The sequence below is a fragment of the Symphalangus syndactylus genome, chromosome 9, assembly GCF_028878055.3.
Source record: "Symphalangus syndactylus isolate Jambi chromosome 9, NHGRI_mSymSyn1-v2.1_pri, whole genome shotgun sequence".
Taxonomy (NCBI): Eukaryota; Metazoa; Chordata; class Mammalia; order Primates; family Hylobatidae; genus Symphalangus; species Symphalangus syndactylus.
The window spans coordinates 23219398-23235891 of NC_072431.2; the positions used below are offsets into that span (position 1 = coordinate 23219398).

Sequence of the window (16494 nt, forward strand, 5' to 3'; positions counted from 1 at the left end):
TATACAGCTTTCTGCTACATACTGCAAACTTAATTTTCTGTGTGAGTAAAGTTAGTAAGGAATTTGTTTTTAAAATTTGGATTGACAAATGCAGTAAGGCCTAAGCTCACTAAATAATACTTCACCAGTCCCTGCTGTGGTTTCTTAGAACTTTGTACTATCGTATGCAAGTTTGGATTTTAATACTCTTCAAGTTAGCAATTGCATTTTTCACCCATAAAGTTCACTAATGTAAGCAGCTGAGAAGAAAGATATCTTGTGCCCAAATTAGTAAAACCTATATTAAAGAAGCCTTTATTGCCTGCTCTAGCATTTGCTTTCCCTTCTAGGTCTCCTTAACAGCAGCAGCAAAGTGTTTTAAGGGAGATTACTTTTGCTTGATTGCTTGCTTTCAGTTCTATTGGTACAGTACTGTTATTAGCCATCCTGAGTTTTTGTTTGTTTCCTTGTTTTGAAGAAGTCCTACAGTGTTTCTAGACTCTTTATTTCATACTGATTCTTTCAGAATAAAATGTTCATGATGGCGTTGGTTTGGTTTTTTTTTTTTTTTTGAGTTATATATTTAAAATGTTTTATTGGGTTAACTTAGTTAATAAGGTTTGTAGTTTGCATCAGGAATATTGAATTTGCTTTAGGTGCCTTCAGTCTACTGAGATTGCTTGTGAGATGCATATTTTAAAATGTATGTGTTGAACACATATTTGTGGGAGGGTGTAGTGAAGCATCAGTGGATTTTTACTGTAAACTTATTTTTAAGAAAGACAATCTAGAAATAAGACAACTTACATATTATTATGTACAGTTTCCGGTGCACTGTCATCTACACGTATTTTTAAAGTGTTAATTATTGAATAGTTTCAATAGAGAACATGAAGAGCTTAAGGAATACCCCATATTGATGTAAAATTTTAATGGGGAATAATATTTTCCCTGGCTTTGGGAAAGATATTAAAAGGAACTTTGCAGTATGATTCTGTTCTCTGTAAAAAGAATTCAGAGTAAAGGTCTGTCTTAGAAACTGAACCAAACCAGAGGATCACGTCTTAAAGCTCTTCTGTCTCTGATTCTTCCTTACCTTGGACTCAGGTAAAGCATTGTTAGGAAGGTCGTAGGACAGTGGTTTCTTAACTTTTATATAACATGAATTACCAGAATTCCACAGACAGTCCATTTTCTTCAAGCCCTAGATCAATCCAGATCTCCAGAGGATAAGAGGCCTGCATATTTTTTAAAGTTCTACAAGTGATTCTTTCTTCACAGTAGTGCCTGTTAAAGAGAAAAATCACTACACTACACTTTTTTGTAATTTCATAGTAGATTCATTAAAATCTTGTCATGGAAAAGACACTAGGATTTGCAAAATCACTATTCCAGACCAGCTTTGAAAACCCTGAAAATAGAAAATTCAGGAGATTCCCCCCTTAAAAATGAAGAAATCAAGTAAGTCTAAGCAAAATATCTCCTACTAACTTAAGGATCTTTAAGCAGCAACATCTATCATGTTATGACTTCTAGAAGTTAGAAACTGCCACTTAATCAGCATTATAACCTTATGAGGTGGGTATTCCTATTTTACAGGTGAGGAGACAAATTTAGGTAGGTTAAATCATTTTGCCAAAGTCATAGCCATAAAGAATTGCAGCTGAGATTTGAACCCAGGTCTGTCTGATTCCGAAGCATGTGGTCATATTACCCTCTTGTAACCATTATGTTATACTGTCTTAGCACTTTTTTATACAGTGGAATCTGACTTGTAATTCTTCATCTAGTATTGCGTGGCCTACGCTACTTGAGTACATTTCAATAAAGTTTTATTGAGCGCCCGTGATGCTGCTGCAAGGCATAGTTTATATATATTGCTAATGTGTCCTTATATTTTTCTTTATAGTTTGTATGTAGTAAGTGGATTTTGGATATATACAAAATGCTTGTTTGCCAAGTGTAAAAATATGACATAGCTAATAAAGAAAATGTAGTCAAAGAGTTTATGTTTTTTTTTTTTTTTTTTTTGAGGCGGAGTCTCACTCGACTGTTGCCCAGGCTGGAGAGCAGTGGCGCCATCTCGGCTCACTGCAAGCTCCGCCTCCCGGGTTCACGCCATTCTCTTGCCTCAGCCTCCCGAGTAGCTGGGACTACAGGTGCCTGCCACCACTCCCAGCTAATTTTTTTGTATTTTTAGTAGAGACGGGGTTTCACCGTGTTAGCCAGGATGGTCTCGATCTCCTGACCTCGTGATCTGCACACCTTGGCCTCCCAAAGTGCTGGGATTACAGGCGTGAGCCACCGCGCCCGGCCGACAGTGATTTTTCATAAAGATGTTCCCTTTGTTCTGGGATTTTTAGCCTTCATACATTTTTACTGTTAGGCATTTCCTTTTTCAGATGATGGTGATAATAGTTAAAAAAATTTTATTGATAGTATTAAGGGAGTCCACTACCTTGCGTCAGATTCCCTGTTTCTTTTTGAAGCTCTTGAAATGAAGTTTAGGGACCACTGATATAGAATTCTCTTTATGCTCCTCCACTACCCATTAACCTCACTCTATGTCTGCCTTTTCGCTCTCTTCTCCCCTCCCTTCTAAACACTTTGTAGAACACTATGTTTTCTGTTCGTGATTGACCTTCAAATTGCCAAATCCTTTGGCCTTATAAACCATATGTACTTAACCAAAACTCTGTTGTTAACAAATTCTTCAAAATTATTTTCTTTTGCTTCCACTCTGTTTTTCCTGTCGTCTGCTTATCACTTTCCTTCATATGTTTTCTTTCTTTTGTTCCCAGTTGTTGTTATGTGGGGTTCTGGTTCTATTTTATGTTTTCACTGTATATTCAGAATCAGATTTTTAGCTACCATGTACCATCTTAATAATACCTAGCATTTATTTACTCTTTCCTAATTGTTATTTCAGTGCTTCAGTATTTCAGTATTCATTTAATTCATTCAGTATTCACTTAATTCTCAAAACAACTCAGTGAGGTTGATACAGGTATAGTTGGTGTCTTTTTTTTCTTTTTTCTGACACTGGCATATCGAGGCCCAAAGGTTAAGTAATCTATGCAACTAGGAGGTAGTAGAACTGGGATTTAAACTTAGACTGCCTGTAGAGGCCATGTTCTTAACCACTACTAGCTACTTGGCGTTCAGATGTCCCTTGTATTTCTAACTTCCTGTTTAGTTTTTCTACCTCCAATTCAATGCATCCATTCAGTTAATCTCAAGTGCGTGCCTCTTCCCCTTGACAAAACACACTTGCTCATTCTTTATTCCTTGTCACATTAAAGTTAACACTATCCTCCCTATCGCTAGTACTATAGAGGTCACTGAACCTTCCCCCTCCGTATGGCCTGTGAGTTTTATTGATTCCAGCATGATTATTTGGTGATACTTGAGTGCGATTTTGTGCTAGATCCTGGGTGTATAATGATGTATGAGACAAAGACTTTGTCCTCAGGGAGCTTATACTCTAGAAATAATTTTTTTTTTTTCAAGAGAGGGTCCTGCTCTGTTGCCGAGGCTGGGGTGCAGTGGTGCCAACATGGCGCTGTGTTGCCGAGGCTGGGGTGCAGTGGTGCCAACATGGCTCACTGTAGCCTCAGCCTCCTGAGCTCAAGCGATCCTCCTGCTGCAGCCTCCCGAGTAGGTGGGACTACAGACATGTACTATCACACCAAGCTGTTTTTATTTTTAGTTCAGATGGGTTCTCAGTTTGTTGCCCAGGCTGGTCTCGAACTCCTGGGCTCAAATGATTCTCCCACCTCATCCTCCCAAAGTCCAGGTATTGGGATTACAGGCATGAGCCACCATTCCTGGCCAATAAAATGTTACAAACAACAAATTAACAGAATGCTGAGAGAATAAATGATGATAGGAAACCTGTATATGTAATGGAGTTTCAGATAATACCTAATATTTATTGAGTACTTTCTTTTTTTTTTTTTTAGAGACAGAGTTTTTGCTCTGTCACTCAGGATGGAGTACAGTGGTGCTATCTCAACTCACTGCAACCTCCACCTCCTGGGTTCAGGCAGTTCTCATGCCTCAGTCTTCTGAGTAGTTGGAATTACAAGCACCCACCAACACGCCCAGCTAATTTTTGTATTTTTTGTAGAGACGGAGTTTCACCATGTTGGCCAGGCTGGTCTTGAACTCCTGACCTCAAGTAATCTGCCTGCCTTGGCCTCTCAAAGTGCTAGGATTACAGGCATGAGCCACTGCGCCTGACATGTTGAACACTTTCTATATGGCTGACATTATTTTTGGTTCAATACATTTAATTCTCATAAAGTTCGAAAATGTATACTTTTAGATCTGAAATATCGGGAATACCTAATTGTACAAAGAGCATTCCAGTTGGAAGCTACAGCATTTAGCAGAAGTTCTAAAGTAGGAAAGAGCTTCATTTAAACTGTGTGAACTGGCCAGGTGTGGTGTCTCACGCTTGTAATCCCAGCACTTTGGGAGGTTGAAGTGGGAGGATCACTTGAGCCTAGGAGTTGGAGACCAACCTGGGCAACAGTGAGACCCTGTATCGAAAAAAGAAAAAAAAAAGAAAATGAGTGAACTGGACTGTAATGATTCAAAAGGCTGAGTAATATAGATAACATCAGTATCCTAAAATATGTTCTAATTCACTGATTCTTGATTTTTTGGGGGATTGTATAGTCCCCTTTGCATATATTATGAATGCTATGGAGCCTCTTCTAGTTTTTTTTCAAAAAGGGTAAGAAAATTTTGCTTAGAATGCCCATGAAGCCTGACTGCTGACCTAAGGAAGTAACTGATTTAATCTGTGCTTTTTGTTTCTGTACTAATATTGCCTTAGTTCAGAAGTTCTCGTCTCCTGCCAGAATTCTTTGAGATAATCTCCTGACAGGTTTGTTTCATCAATTGCCTTAGTTCAGAGTACTCCTCCTGCCAGAATTCTTTAAGATAATCTCCTGACAGGTTTGTTTCATCCATTGCCCCTCTTAACAGTTTATCCTTTTTATCATAAATATGATTGTATTATGTATAACCCTCCTTTAATTTTTTTATGAAAAGTTTTAAACATGTATGAAAATAATACAGTATCATGACCTCCCACAAACCTGTCACTCATCTTAAACAGTAATGACTCATGATCAGTCTTGTTTTACCTGTACTTCTATTCATTCATTGTCCATTCCAAATTATTATTATTTTATTTATTTTTAAGAGACAGGGTCTTGCTATGTTGCCCAGGCTGGAATGCAGTGGTGCGATCATAGCTCACTGCAGCCTCAAAACTCCTGGGTTCAGATGGTCTTCTCACGTCAGCCTCCCAAATAGCTTGGACTGTAGGCATGTGCTACCACGCCTGGCTAATTTTTTTTTTTTTTTAGTAGAGACAGGGTCTTTCTATGTTGTCTAGGCTGGTCTTGAGATCATGGCCTCAAGTGATCCTCCTACCTTGGTGTCTCAAGAGTGCTGGGATTAAAGGCATGAGCCACTATGCCTGGCATGCCTCAGCCTCCAGAGTAGCTGGGATTACAGGTGTGTCACCATGCCCGACTAATTTTTTGAATTTTAGTAGGGATGGGGTTTTACCATGTTGGCCAGTCTGGTCTCGAACTCCCGACCTCAGGTGATCTGCCCACCTTGGCCTCCCAAAATGCTGGGATTACAGGTGTGAGCCACTATGCCCTGCCTAAATTTTCTTTTCTTCTATTAGTGCTTGAAGTTACTGAGTTCTGAAGTTGTTGAGCTTCTCTCTGCTTTGCTATTGATTTGAGCAAGTTCTGAGCACCATGGCCTTCATTTTCTCATTTTCTGCTTTTTTTGCAAGTTGATCAACAAGCTCAATTAAACCACCAACTGTTTTCTGAAACTGGCCAGTTTTGTCCACAAAGTTCTTCCACTCTTCCTTGAGCTCTGTGGTCTGCTGGGTAACCTCTGAGTCCGACACCCACAGCTTGTTCAACTCATCAAAGTGCAGTCCTTCTTCACCTAGGATGTCCTTTACCATAGTTGTTTCCCATCCAGGTTCCCTAGAGAAGCTCTGCTCTGAAGGAGTGACAGTGACAGTTAGGAGGAGGTGTGTCATAGGAACAAGGGTTGAGAAAGAATAAAGTTCGCTTGCTTGTCACAGGTATTGTTCATTCAACACACATTTCTTTGAGTGCCCACTACATGCCAACACTGCTAGATGCTGGGGGTACAGAGATGAATGCAACATGGTGCCCACGCTGCCTGCCCCGTGGCAGCAGCTTACTATGGCCCAGGCTGATGTAGACTGGCAGCTTCTCCCCATCACTGGCAGCTGGTATGCAGGCAGCCTGCCTCGGCTGTTGCCATGACTACAGAGACTCTTTACCCATGACCTGAAATATATTTTTATTAAGGTTTTTTTTTTTAACAAAATGCTTTTAAATTTATGTAAATTAATTTCCTTTTTTTTTTTTTTTTTTTTTTTTTTAAATTGAGGCAGAGTTTCATTTTGTTACCCAGGCTGGAGTGCAGTGGGCGCGATCCCAGGTCACTGTAACCTCTGCCTCCCAGGTTCAAGCAATTCTCCTGCCTCAGCCCCTTGAGTAGCTAGGATTACAGGCATGTACCACCATGCCCAGCTAATTATTTTGTATTTTTAGTAGACATGGGGTTTCACCTTGTTGGCCAGGCTGATCTTGAACTCCTGACCTCAAGTGATCACCCGCCTCAGCCTCCCAAAGTGCTGGGATTACAGGTGTGAGCCGCTGTGCCCAGCCTAAACTGTGTATGCTCACTTTTGTGTGTACACACTCACTGCCCCTCATAAGACAATTTAGGTTCACAGCAAAATTTAGCAGAAAGTACAAGCAGTCCCCTACCCCAAAGTTTTGCCTTTTCCAGAATACATTCATATACCTTCACGTGGTATCCTTGGGAGAAATTTGTTCCAGGAGTCTCCTCCAGGATACAAAATCCTCAGATGCTCAAGTCCCTCAAAACAATGAGTTTGTAACTTATGCACATCTTCCTGTATATTTTAAATTTCTAGATTACTTTTTTTTTTTTTGAGACGGAGTCTCGCTGTGTCGCCCAGACTGGAGTGCAGTGGTGCGATCTCAGCTCACTGCAAGCTCCACCTCCTGGGTTCATGCCATTCTCCTGCCTCAGCCTCCCTAGAAGGTGGGACTACAGGCGCCCGCCACCACGCCCGGCTAATTTTTTGTATTTTTAGTAGAGACGGGGTTTCACCTTGTTAGCCAGGATGGTCTTGATCTCCTGACCTCATGATCTGCCCGCCTCGGCCTCCCAAAGTGCTGGGATTACAGGTGTGAGCCACTGCGCCCGGCCTAGATTACTTATAATTATCTAATATAATGTAAATGCTATGTAAATGGTTGTTACACTTCTTAAAAATTTTTGAGACAGGGTCTCAATCTGTCACTCACGCTGGAGTGCAGTGAAACAATCACTGCTCACTGCAGCCTCGATCTCCGGGTTCAGGTGATCCTCCCACCTCAGCCTCCTCAGTAGCTAGGACTACAGGCACCCGCCACCACACCTGGCTAATTTTTGTATTTTTTCTAGAGACAGAGTTTTGCTAAGTTGCTGAGGGTGGTTTCGAGCTTCTGGGCTCAAGCGATCTGCCATCCTTGGCCTCCCAAAGTGCTAGGATTATAGATGTCAGCTACTGCAGCTGGCTAGTTGCTATAATTTTTTAAAATTATTTTTTGGTTGGGTGCAGCGGCTCATGACTGTAATCCCAGCACTTGGGAGGCCAAGGCAGGTAGATCACAAGGTCAGGAGTTTGAGACCAGCCTGGCCAATATGGTGAAACGCTGTTGCTACTAAAAATACAAAAATTAGCCAGGTGTGCTGGCACGCGCCTGTAATCCCAGCTACTTGGGAAGCTGAGGGTAGGAGAATTGCTTTAACCCGGGAGGCGGAGGTTGTAGTGAGTTGAGATCGCGCCACTGCACTCTAGCCTGGGTGACAGAGCGAGACTCTGTCTCAAAAAATATATATTTTTTAAAATTATTTTTCCGGAATACTTTTTGCCTTGCCATCGTTTGAATCTGTGAGTGGGGAACCCTTGGATACAGAGGGTTGCCTTAGTTTGAATCATATAATATAGAGCCTTTTCACTTAGTAGCAGTGTATTTAAGGCTTCTCCTTGTCTTTTCTATGGGTTGATTATTTCTTTTTAGTGCTGAACAATACTCCATTTATGGATGTGCCACAGTTTGTCTATTCACTTTTTGGAGGGTATCTTGGTTACTTTCAAGTTTTGACAATTATGAGTAAAGGCTGTAAACATCCACGTGCAGGTTTTTGTGTGGACGTATAAGTTTTCATGTAATTTGAGTAAATACCAGGGAGTGTGATTGTTGGATCATATGGTAAGATTATATTTAATTGTGTAAGAAATTGCCAAATGATCTTCCGAAGTGGCTGTACCATTTTGCATTCCCACCAGTAATGAGTGAGAATTATTATTGCTCCACTTTCAGCTTTTGGAGTTGTAGTGATTTGGATTTTAATCATTTTGGTAGTTATGTAGTGGTATCTCACTGTTTTTAATTTACATTCCCCTAATGAAAAACAGTATTGAAGCTAGGCATGGTAGCATGTGCCTGAAGTCCCAGCTACCTGGTGGAGGAGTGAGATGGAGGATTGCTTGAGCCCCAGAGGTTGTGGCTACGGTGATCCATAATCACCCCACTGCACTCCAGCCTGGGTGACAGAGTGAGTCCCTGTCTCACAAGGTTCTGTAGAGGCCTGCTGGGAACAGAACTGAACTTCTAAAAGTAAATGTCTTGGCAGCTGCTTTCCAAGGCCTGGCTATAAGTAAGGTCTGCAGTGCCAAAAGGAGCATACACCTCTTCTTAAAATTGAAGGTGTTGGCTGGGCATGGTGGCTCATGCCTGTAATCCCAGCACTTTGGGAGGCCGAGGCGGGTGGATCACCTGAGGTCAGGAGTTCGAGACCAGCCTGGCCAGCATGGTGAAACCCTGTCTCTACTAAAAATACAAAAAATTAGCTCGGTGTGATGGCGCATGCCTGTAGTTCCAGCTACTCAGGAGGCTGAAACAGGAGAATTGCTTGTACCTGGGAGGTGGAGGTTGCAGTGAGCCTAGATCGTGCCATTGTACTCTAGCCTAGGTGATGAATGAAACTCCGTCTCAAAAAAAAAAAAAAAAATCAAAGTGTTTAATCCCAAGATGAAACTGAATTCTATTTAAGAGATGTGCTTATGTGTATAAAGCAAAGAATAACATAGGTAAACAGAACAAAACTATAGTAATTGGGGAAACACAACTGATACCTGTGGAAACATGGCATGGTTTGTGTCACATTCTGAAGCAGCCTTCCTGGTAAGGCTGCTGGACACAAAATACTCTTCAAGGAAACTAATGAAAAGTAAATAAATACAAGTGGGTGTGAGGCCGGACGCGGTGGCACTTACGCCTGTAGTCCCAGCACTTTGGGAGGCCAAGGCGGGTGGATCAGTTGAGGTCAGGAGTTTGAGACCAGCCTGGCCAACATGGTGAAATCTCGTCTCTACAAAAAAAATACAAAAATCAGCCGGGCATGGTGGCGCATGCCTGTAATCCCACCTACTTGGGAGGCTGAGGCAGGAGAATCGCTTGAACCTGGGAGGTGGAAGTTGTAGTGAGCCAAGATTGTGCCATTGTACTCTAGTCTGGGTGACAGACTCCAGCCTGGGCAACAGAGTGAGGCCCTGTTTTTTTTTTTTTTTTTTTTTTTTTTTAAGTGGTTTTGTGTTCTTGTAATGAAAAAGAAAAAAAGGTTAAAAAAGGATGTGCTTTTGACCAATATATAATGCTGTTTCAAGGTAGTACCAGTACCTTGTGTTCAGTGGAACCAAGGTAAACACAAGGCATTGGTATTACCTTGAGATAGCATTACACCTAAGTGGTTTCAGTGAACAAGATTTAAAAGACTAGAATTAAAGCAATTATAAATGTAAAGTAAAATTTTGGACCACTTTTAGATAGACTTTATAAAAAGACGTAAAAATTCCTATTAAAAATTTTGCACTTTGGCTGGGTGCAGTGGCTCACGCCTGTAATCCCAGCACTTTTGGAGGCCGAGGCAGGTGGATCACGAGATTAGGAGTTCGAGAACAGCCTGACCCACATGGTGAAACCCCATCTTTACTAAAAATACAAAAATTAGCAGGGTGTGGTGTCACGCACCTGTAGTTACAGCTACTCGGGAGGCTAGGCAGGAGAATCACTTGAACCTGGGAGGCGGAGGTTGCAGTGGGCCTAGATCACGTCACTGCACTCCAGCTTGGGCAACAGAGCAAGACTCTGTCTCAAAACAACAACAACAACAACAATTTTTGCACTTTCAGGACACTTACAGGCTCCTTCCTATAATCCCAGCACTTTGGGAGACCAAGGCAGGAGGATAACTTGAAGTCAGAAATTCAAGACCAGTCTGGGCAACAAAGTGATACCCTGTCTCTACAAGAAAATTAAAATTTAGCTGGACACAGTGGTGTTGTACCTGTAGTCCTAGCTACTCGGGAAGCCAGGGCGGGAGGATCGCTTGAGCCCAAGGGGTCAAGCCTGCTGTGAGCCATGATCGCACCACTGCACTCTAGTCTGGTCAATAGACTGAGACTCTGTCTCAAATAATAATAATAATCATAATAATCATAATGATTGCTTTGAGAAGCCAAGGCAGGAGGATTGGTTGAGGCCAGGAGTTCGAGACCAGCCTGGGCAACATAGACCCCCCTTTCTACAGAAAAGAAAAAAATTAGCCGGACATAGTGACTTGCACCTGTAGTCCTAGTTTTGGAGGCTCAGGGGAGAGGATTGCTTGAGCCCAGGAGTTTGAAGCTATAGTGAGCTATCATCACACCACTGCACTTCATCCTGGTAAAAGACTCTGTCTCTCTTTTTTTTTTTTTTTTTTATTTGAGACAGAGTCTTGCTGTCGCCCAGGCTGGAGTGCAGTGGCGCAATCTTGGCTCACTGCAGGCTCCGCCCCCTGGGGGTTCACGCCATTCTCCTGCCTCAGCCTCCCGAGTAGCTGGGACTACAGGCGCCCGCCACCTCGCCCGGCTAATTTTTTGTATTTTTAGTAGGGACGGGGTTTCACCGTGTTAGCCAGGATGGTCTCGATCTCCTGACCTCGTGATCCACCCGCCTCGGCCTCCCAAAGTGCTGGGATTACAGGCGTGAGCCACCGCGCCCGGCCGAGACTCTGTCTCTTTAAAAAAAAATTATATTTTGAATAAGTAATACGTGGTTCAAAATTAAGTCTTATACTCACCATGATCCTATCTACCACCCCCACCGCCAAGTTAGTAATCAACTACTTTTTTTTTAGTCTGTGTGTGTCCCTCTCTAGTGTTTTTTATGTAGGTAGATGAAAGCAAATATCTTTTCGTCCTTTTCTGGTACAGTGTGGCAAACTATATAACGTATTTTTCACTATAATTTTTTTTTTTTTTTGAGGTGGGGGTCTCACTCTTTCGCCCAGGCTGGAGTGCAGTGATGCGATCTTGGCTTGCTGGGCCCTCTACCTCCTGGGCTCAATTGATCCTCCCACCTCAGCCTGCCAAGTTTGGGACTATAGGAACATGCTTCCACAACTGACTAATTTTGTCGTTGTTATTGTTTTGTAGAGGTGGGGGTCTCCCTATGTTATCCTCCCACCTCAGCCTCCAAAGTTTGGGACTGCAGGCACATGCTTCCACATCTGACTAATTTTGTTGTTATTGTTTTGTAGAGATGGGGGTCTCCCTATGTTATCCAGGCTGGTCTTGAACTCCTGAGCTCAAGCATTCTGCCCACCTCAGCCTCTCAAAGTGCTGGGATTATAGGCATGAACCACTATGCCCTCCCTACTTTTTCATTTAACATGTTGAGAGATCATTCCAAACCTGCTAATAGAGAGCATCCTCGCTTTTTTTTTTTTTTTTTTTTTTTTTTGAGATGGAGTTTTGCTCTTATTGCCCAGGGTAGAGTGCAGTGGCGCAATCTCAGCTCACTGCAACCTCTGTCTTCAGGTTTCAAGCGATTCTCCTGCCTCAGCCTCCCAAGTCGCTGGGATTATAGGCACCCGCCACCATGCGCATCTAATTTTTTTGTATTTTTAGTAGAGACGGGGTTTCACCATGTTGGTCACGCTGGTCTCTAACTGCTGACCTCGTGATCCACCCGCCTCAGTCTCCCAAATTGCTGGGATAACAGGCGTGAGCCACTGCGCCCGGCCCTACATCCTCACTTCTTTTTAACAGCTGCTATTCTGTGTAGATAGGCCATAGTTGATCCATCTAATCCACTGTTGCTGGACAGTTGTGTTAAATTTTCATAAAATGTTTGTAGCTGTGTTCTTTCTTAAATGTGTGAGCAGTCAGTCTTGCTGCCTCAAACTCTATTGTGTTTCCTTTTTGTTACTGTTGTTAGAGGTGTTAGCAGTTGTGAAAAGTTTAAAATTTTGTGTAACACTTTATTTCATGGCTTGCATTTAAATCTGAACTTAGGATGTTTTTGCTTTGAGAGCTGTTAACTGGGGCTTGCTTTTATTTAAGTTATGTTTCACCGAAATCCTGGAGAATAGAGAATGAGAAAGAAAACAAAGATAACAGGATGAAGTGGGTTGAAAGAGAAATAATATGAGAGAGTAACAATGGATAAGGGTAACAATACGACACTGATAGTTATCTCAGATAACAAAAATATTTCACAGTGGCTGGAGTAGTATTTATTGTGTTGCTTTTTACTTTTTCTTTTTTTTGAAACAGAACCTCGCTCCGTTACCTATGCTGGAGTGCAGTTGCGCGATCTCGGCTCACTGCAACCTCCGGCTCCCGGGTTCAAGCGATTCTTCTGCTTCAGCCTCCCAAGTAGCTGGGATTACAGACGCCTGCCACAATGCCCAACTAATTTTTTTTATTTTTGGTAGAGGCAGGGTTTCACCATGTTGGTCAGACTGGTCTCCGACTCCTGACCTCAGGTGGTCCTCCCACCTTGGCCTCCCAAAGTGCTGGGATTACATCCATTAGCCGCTGCCTCAAAAAAATAAAAAATAAATAAATAAAAATAAATAAGGGTTGGGGATTGAGATTCTAGCCTCTGTTTTTATGAATCTTTCTATTTTACGTATGTAATTGCTCCCTGGTCATTTCCTTGTTAGCACTTAACATGTTTTGCAATTTTATTTTATTTTTTTGAGACACAGTCTTGCTCTGTCGCCCAGGCTGGAGTGCATTGGCATGATCTCAGCTCACAGCAACCTTCACATCCCAGGTTAAAGCAATTCTCATGCCTCAGCCTCCTGAGTAGCTGTAATTTCAGGCGTGTGCCACCATGCTCAGCTAATTTTTTGTATTTTTAGTTGAGATGAGGTTTTGCCATATTGGCTAGGCTGGTCTTGAACTCCTGTCCTTGAGTGATCCACCCACCTCGGCCTCCCAAACTGCTGGAATTACAGGTGTGTATACCCAGTGTGAGAGTAAAGGGTCTGGCACATAATAGATGTCTGCCAAATATTTGCTAAATAAGTGAAATTGCCGAGGACATCTCATTAAACTGTTAGAGATGAGAGCTTGACTTAAATTTTTGTGGTGTGTATATACTAGGAGAAAAAGTCCACCGGATGGAGAAAAAGTCCACAGGATGGAGTAAATTAATACTGTTTGTCAAGCCCTCATTTGATACTGGAATGAAAACAAACTTTCTGGGTTTTATTAGATTATAATTTTGTCTCCCCTCCCTGTCATGGGAAATGGAGTATCAGAGAAATCACTTCAATTAAAATGTTTGTTTTGTTTTTTGAGACAGTCTTGCTCTGTCACCTAGGCTGGAGTGCAGTGGCGCAATTTTGGCTCACTGCAACCTCTGCCGCCTGGGTTCAAGTGATTCTCCCACCTCAGCCTCCTGAGTAGCTAGGATTACAGACATCCACCACCATGCCTGGCTAATTTTTGTATTTTTAGGAAAGACAAGGTTTCACCATATTGGCTAGGCTGGTCTTGAACTCCTGACCTCAGGTGATCCACCCGCCTTGGCCTCCCAAAGTGCTGGAATTACAGGCATAAGCCAGCACACTTGGTACTTCAGTTAAAAATGAATCATTGCCTGAGATTAATGCACTGTGGGGGGGGGTACTTTATCCCTTCAAAATGAATGAATTTTATGAAGAACGTATAATGACTGTGCAATGCTTACGTTAAACTAAAAATAAGTTTTGTGTGCCATAAATCAGCTATATGAAAAAAGTACATTGAAAAAGTTCAGATATTTTTAAATACTTTGCGATTTTTTGGTGATGGGATTATTGGAAACATTTCTTTTTTCCTTATTTTAAAAAAATGACCCACCAAACATTATAAAATATATTTTTTATTAAAATTGATAAGTTTCAGGAGTGAATTCTTTATGCCAATACATAGTCATTGATGAAAAAATAGTTATAAAACAAAGCAAATGTGTTAGTTTTAATGAATTTATAGACTAGTTTGTCTTTTTCCTATTTCCTTTTTTACTGATTTCTTCTTTTGTTTTTTATTTTACTTTTTTTTTTTAGAGACAGGGTCTCATACCATCGCCCAGGCTTGAGTGCAGTGATGCGATCAATCATGGCTCACTGTAGCTTTGTTCTTCTGGGCTCAAGCAATCCTCCTGCTTCAGCCTCCTCAGAAGCAGGGACTACAGGCATACGCCATCATGCCCAGCTACTTAAAAAAATTTTTTTTCGTTGAGATGATGTCTCAGTATGTTGCCCAGGCTGGTCTTGAATACCTGGTCTCAAGCAATCCTACCACCCCAGCATCCCAGAATGCTGGAATAACAGGCATGATATCAGCACCTGGCTTCTTTTTTACTGATTGTTTAGAAACTGTCAAATATGCTTTATTACTTACTAAGATTTTATTTTATGATGTATTTAAAATTTTTTGTGTTGACGTTTAGCCACTTTTTATTTTGAGAGTTTTTATATTAGTTTTTAATATTTTTTATTTGTAGTTAAAGTAATACATTTATATGAAAATTAAGTTACAGAAATGAAAAAAAATGGCAATGGTTTTTTGTAATCTTGATTTTCCAGGAACAACCACTGCTATATTTTTGGGTGCATGTCTTTTCAGAGTTTTTTCCGTACAAATGCAAAAGTGGTTTTCAACTGGGGCGTTGTGCGGGGGTGGGGGGGTAGTTTTGCTCCCATGGGACACTTGTTTGGCAAGGTCTGGAGACATTTTTGGTTATCACAGTTGGAGGCAGGTGCTCCTGGCATTTAGTGGAGAATGGACAGGGATGCTGCTAAACATGCACAGGACAGCCCTCCATGTCCCAAATAAAATATTAGCCCAAAATGTGAATAATTGCCGAGGTTGGGAAACCCCGATATACAACTATATATATGTATTGGTGTGTGTGTATAGCTATGTCATCTCATATCCTTTCATGTCTAGTGCCTGGTAGTAATACAATTGTTGCAATAAATAATTGTTGGGATGAATATATTGATACAAAAGAAACTCATACTAAGTTAATTTATTTTAAATATTTTATTTCAGTATACATAGATCTACATTTTTTTGTGTGTTTATAAAATACTGTTTTTCTTAATTTTTTTTCTTTTTTTTGAGACAGGGTCTCTTTCTGTCTCCCAGGCTGGAGTGCAGTGGTACAATCACGGCTCACTGCAACCTAAACCTCCTGGGCTCAAGTGGTCCTTCCTCCTCAGCCTCCTGAGTAGCTGAGACTATAGGTGTGTGCCACCGTGTCCAGCTAGTTTTTGTATTTTTTGTAGAGACAAGCTTTCACCATGTTGCCCAGGCTGGTCTCAAATTCCTGACCTTGAGTGATCCACTTGCCGTGGCCTGCTAAAGTGCTGGGATTACAGGTGTAAACCACTGCACCTAGCCATTTCTAAAATTTTACTGAAAGAATACGTATGCAAATACTACAATGCTTACTGCCAAAATGGTTGTTCCCTACTCAGTCCACCTTTCTAGGCCAGCTTTCCAGAAGCAACCACTTTCAACTCTTGTGATATTTACTTATATTTAAATAATAGACTTACCACTATTTCTTGTCTCTGGCATTTTTTTTAAAAATGATGCTGCTAAATATCCTATCTGGCAATATATAATTTTTAGATTCGTTTATTTTTTTGAGACAAGGTCTTGCTCTGTCATTCAGGCTAGAGTGCAGTGGTGTAATCATGGCTCACTGCAGTCTCAACCTCCTGGTCTCACTCAATCCTCCCACCTCAGCCTCCCGAGCAGCTGGGACTACAGGCGTGTACTCCCACTCCCAGCTAGTTTTCGTATTTTTATAGAGACTGGGTTTTGCCATGATGTACAGGCTGGTCTTGAACTCCTGACTCAAGCGATCCATCTGCCTCAGCCTCCCAGAGTGCTAGGATTACAGGCATAAGCCACTGCACCCAGCCAGTTTTTTCTGTTTTCTTTTCTTTTTCTTTTTTTTTTTTTTTTTTTTTTTCAGACGGAGTCTCGCTCTGTTGCCCAGGCTGGAGTGCAACGGCGTGATCTTGGCTCAT

At 41.6% G+C, this 16494-nt stretch overlaps 1 protein-coding gene and 1 pseudogene across 5 annotated transcripts in view; one reads left to right on the forward strand and one right to left on the reverse strand.

Annotated features, from left to right (window-relative positions):
- STRN3 (striatin 3) overlaps positions 1 to 16494 on the forward strand; it is a 137686-nt gene that overhangs the window by 2071 nt on the left and 119121 nt on the right. The gene's annotated exons all lie outside the window — the stretch shown is intronic.
- LOC129489252 (intraflagellar transport protein 20 homolog) lies at positions 5666 to 6061 on the reverse strand (annotated as a pseudogene).